Source organism: Pinus tabuliformis, chromosome 9 (assembly GCF_031772625.1).
Source record: "Pinus tabuliformis cultivar Carrire ecotype Pingquan chromosome 9, CPIR1, whole genome shotgun sequence".
Lineage (NCBI taxonomy): Eukaryota > Viridiplantae > Streptophyta > Pinopsida > Pinales > Pinaceae > Pinus > Pinus tabuliformis.
Genome location: NC_142307.1, coordinates 1,315,280,112 through 1,315,285,399, shown reverse-complemented (window position 1 = coordinate 1,315,285,399; position 5,288 = coordinate 1,315,280,112). Strand labels below are relative to the sequence as shown.

Below are 5,288 nucleotides of genomic sequence, written 5' to 3'. Positions count from 1 at the left end.
TGTAATTTATATTCATACCTTTCTTGTAATTTTCATCCCCCCAGTGGCCTTCAACACAAATGAAGATGTTTCATACCTTTGAATGTGTTGGTATTGTTATGAAGACCAAATCAAATAATGGTGCTTGAGGATAGTTTGACATAGCCTGAGAAGCATCATATGCATCAACCATTGCATTCAAAGAAAATTTTACTGCCAATTCTTCATTTTCCATAGCATCATGCATTTTAGAATGAAATTTATTAGCCTTTTTCCAAATCATTTTTTCTTTATTCATTTCTTTCTTTAAATTTCCATAATTACGAACTAGAAGGACAAAGGATGAAACCATAAGGGCATCCATAGGTTCATCCACTAATTCTAAATGAAACGATAATGAAGCTACCCATAAAGTATTATTGCACGATAGATTAGGAGAAAGTAGATTATCCAATTTTGCAAACAAAAACCAAAATCATATTTGAACATTTGTCACGTCTTTTAAAACCTTGAGAAACAAGACATGATACTTATACTCGAAGAAGAATCTTAAGAAGTCCAAATCTCCAAAGAAAACACAAAGAAGCCTTTGTTGCTCCAAATTCCAATATATCGTTAATTCCCATCATCGATCTTGCCATTTCAATAAGTTGATTTGAAAGAGAACAATCTTGTATTGCACGAGTTGTATCTCTTAGAAAATTGAATTCAAGATGATTTGCAATCTTGATGCATGCACGGTTCCTCATATAATTTCTCTAGAAAGCATAGTCATGATCATTACAACCTCCCTTGTAATATTCTCTCTTGAAGAAGTGTTAGATAGCCCAATCAACATATTTGGAAAGGAAAAGAAAGAAACAACAGAAGTTATTTTCTCAGAGAACTTGATTCTGCAAACCCCAAAGACATTTAGTGGATAAAAAAAGCCAATGATAATTCCATAAAGACCTGGTATAAATGATATTTTTTGTGATGAAATAAGTAGATAAAGACCAACAAGGTAGATAAATTATTTTTTGGAGGATTTAATGCCAAAAATTCACAACCATGTTGAAACTGGCATGTCGAAGTAGAAAGGTATAAATGAAGAAAATATCAATCCATAAGGTCTGAGGGTTAATCCATTTGAAACAGGATCTTTGAATACTACCAAAGAAATCAATTCAAATAAATTTGTGAATGTGACTGAAAATAAGACAAACATCGAATATTTGTTAGACCCATTCTACTTCTCAAATACCCTAAAATAATGCAATAGGAAAAGCCCAAATATCAACTCTAGGGTTGATGAAAACACAAATGTAGATGTGATCGACCTCCAAAGGTGAAGCTTCTGCACAATTTTCTGATAAGAAAGACCGCAAGCCAATGCCCCATGTTGCATACCAATTACTATAGAAAAAATGGTAGAGGCAATTACTAAACCCTTGATAACCACATTTTGAATTCCAGAGGTCTCATGTTAATTTTGTAATTTGAAAATTTAACGCCGTTCTTAGATTTTGTGTAAAAACAAGGAAATGCCCGTATCCCCTTAACTAATATTTTTTGGCATATTAGCTTTAATATTTGATCATTATTAATAGCAACAAATTCAGCCTTTTTCCCTTGCATTTCAATTTGGACTTTGGATCACTCAAATAACTATTTAATTTTGTACAAATATCTTTTAATTTTCATAGACTATTTGTGGCTCCAGCATCAATACCCAAATCTACAAAAAAAATACACATCTTTAAAATTATTAACATTTGTGATTGGTGATGTCCCTGTGAATGGACATAAACCACTAGTAGAAAATGATGAAATTAGTGACTAGGTGACTAAAAAAGTTAGTCACCACAACTTTTTCAAGTGAAATACTACAAAAAATGAGCAAATATTAAGTGATCAAATAAAAACGACTAACATAAATGGCTAATTTAGTCATGTGTTCAAATATATGACTAACTAATAAGTAATACAACTAAAAATGACTAACATGAATGATTAATTTAGTCTAGGAACAAAATACAACTACCTAACAAGTACTACAATAATATGAATGAGTCGTTTATGTTAGTCATTTTGTTTGTGTCACTTTAGCAATCTAAACTTACAAGTGATAGGGGATTTGAAGGCTATTATAGATTGGCTGAAAGGTTATACTTCTATAATGTACCTCATTGCACACCTAAAAAAAAAAATATGCCATATAATAGAGAATATTTACTCTTTCCTTCCATTTGTCTAGACTTATACTCACTTTTGCTTTTTCTTACTAATGCATCATCACTAGTCATTCTTTTAGTTAAATTCATTGATGGTTTACTTAACAAACCATTATTCTCTTCTCGTGAGTTTCACTAATGGCTATAATTGAAATATGTTACCTAATTTGACTAACTTGGTAAGCAAATTGATTTTTCTTTCCATGTGTGTTATGTAAAACATTTGTTACATATAATTGTATTTCTTCCCTACATTATGTATTGCATTATGTCTTAGCCCATCCCCTAGGAGAAAGGGTTTATGGTGGGCATGTCTCTCATATTTTGTTTTTATTAATGTGGTGAATTTGTTTAACTCTATGTATAGGAAATCCTTCTCTCATTATGGTTTTGCATAGGTACAAATGTCTTATGAACCTCGGGCCCCCATTCCCATGTGACATTTTCCACACAAATTTCCCTCCAAAGGCCAACTTTCCAAACCCAATCGGCCTCATTGTGGCCTTCAATGGGTTTAGAAATAGGATGGTCCTGATTTTCTCTTAGCGAATAAAAAATGGTTATTGATAGGGTTCCTTTTTCTTGAATTTGGGTGAAATGGAATTACCCACTCTTTTCATTTATCATTGATAGGCTTCCTTTTCTTGAATTTGGGTGAAATAAAATTACCCGCTCTTTTCATTTATCATTTATTCTTTTCTAGCGAAAAAGTGTACTTTGGCTCTGCTCTAGGGTTACTATCCGTGAGTTTACCAACTATAATTTATTCTCCTTTCCACGCATCTTTCCTTCTTATTTATAAGATTAATATATTTCATCTTGATATCGACCTTACTTACTCCACCTTACATAGTAGTCGAAGGCAGCAAAAGCTAATACAACTTGGAAGATGGAATGCTTTCTATGTATCCACTATTTTATATATTTGTGATTATTCTGATCAAATAAATATCCTTCTCCATGGCATAGATACCTTTCCCACCCATTGTTAGCAAAGGGTTATGCCTTTGCATCTAATTAGATTACCTAGAATGCATCATCAAAACGTAGATTAATGCCCATGCCTCAAGCTCATGCAGTGGAAGGTGAAGAGCCTTCTTGTGTTTTCTCTAGTGGAATTTAATCTTAGTTTCCAGGTGGCCCTTTTGGTAAGCAATAATTTATAGGGTCGAATGTTTATAATTGGTTTTGCTAATTGTGTTGTTTTCTCTAATTCAATAAATTTTATGATTTAACTGGTTATTTGTTTCCTTTGCAGGTTCATTATGGAGGATACTCCCTTCCATGGATATTGATATTCTTTTGTGTAAATTTTTTGTAGGATAGAGTTTGGTTCTAGTATAAAGGGTTCTTGTTTTGAGTCTCCTTTACACAGGTGGCCATTATTTTTATTTTTCATATTGGAATCTCTCTCCTCTTTGAAATGAAATTTTGAGCACCATGATTTATTAACACATTTATGGTGTCTCTATTCTTATGAAAAGGAGTGGTGTTGTCCTTGAACTTCTTCCTTCGCGAGAGACTTGTTTCAAATCATGTAATTGTCCTCTACCTTGTTCTTGCAATTTTTTCTAAATAAAACCCTTAAGATACTAAGTTTATGTTTTTCTTGAGTCATATGGATCAATATTATGGCCAGGATATCTTTTATTCCTGTTAGCCCTAAGGTGCAAAGCTGACATTTTGAAGGCTAAAGGAAGGACATGGTCTGCTTTGCTGTCCCAAAGAGGGTCCCACACGGGCCATTACCCCACTTTCTTCACTCTTCCACTTACATTTCATTCCGCTTGTTTCCTACCCAACCCTCACATTTCGACGAAACGCTCTTTCGCCTTAGCCTTAATAAAATTAACCCAAACCCCCCGCAAATCCTTACCTTTCCGTCATATGTGCCCTCTACACATTTCCCGAGGATGTCCCGTACTTCCGGGTTCCTCCGCCATTGATCTTCCCCGCCGATCTGATGGTCCATGTTTCACGATCAACAAAAACATGCTCAATCATTCCCCGCCATTAGATCACCCCCGCCAGATCTAATGGTTGTCGCCCATATCGCGCGAGCAACAAGTGAGAGGAATACCCGCCCAATAAAGGTAGTTTTTCTCTCTCCTCCGCTGCTACGTGTCATCCACTAAGTGGAATCAGGTGGACTCCGCCATTTACCACTTACCGCCCGATGCCCTTCTAATAGAAACCATAACCACCCAAACAAAACCACCCCTGTACGTTATCATCTGCACACCTCCACCGCCCGATAGTTGTCTGATCTGCTCACTCGAGATCTAACGGCCCGGACATGTTCCGCTCTCACCACGACCTCAGGCCTCCTGCGCCTGATCTCCACCGTGCATTCCCCTCGATCTAATGGCCCTCATTCATGATCGCTCACGCTTGTCCTCCTCCACTCTGTCATTTCTCCATCCGTCCGATTTGACATGTCCTCCCACCCATGCACCTCGTACTCCACTTCCTATTAGTTACCTGGGGAAGAAGGTGGTCAACTCTGTCAGTATTGTGACAGTCGAATCGCTGAACCAAATTAACGGAAAGCATGGCCGAAGGAAGAAGGACACAACATGATCTCTGCAAACAAAATTAAATAGTCATGGAGCCTCACTGGCACAATCAAGCCAACCACCTAACAAGGCAGTGTTGTACCAGGATTAATTACCGCTTTCGTGATGGAAGGCAAATTGTGTACTTGAATGCAACCAAGCAATTAATGACAGTAGGGGGATAGATTAAGACACCTCCAGCCCTAAAAAGCTGGAAAGAATTGTAAAGAGCTATAAATAGCTAAAAGTAAGAGGTAATCAGGGTTCAACTTCTGGAGACTATAGATATTTTGTTCCTTGCAGCATCTCATCTTCATTCTCAATAATACAAGCTTCTTTTGTTGTTACATGTTCAATGTCCATTTCCCTCATGTTCTAAACTTGCACCTGGATAAGTTTATTCATGTTTTCTCCTATATCTAATGCTAGATAACTGTCATCTTATCTCTGCATTGGTAAATTGGATTTTCTATTGAATAGGTCATCCATGTTTCTTCTGTATCTAACGCTAGATAACTGTCATCTTATCTCTGCATTGATA

General features: G+C 36.1%; 1 pseudogene; it reads right to left on the bottom strand.

Annotated features, from left to right (window-relative positions):
• Positions 1 to 724: 724 nt before the first annotated feature.
• Positions 725 to 4,164, bottom strand: LOC149153373 (rhomboid-like protein 20 pseudogene; annotated as a pseudogene).
• Positions 4,165 to 5,288: the final 1,124 nt, after the last annotated feature.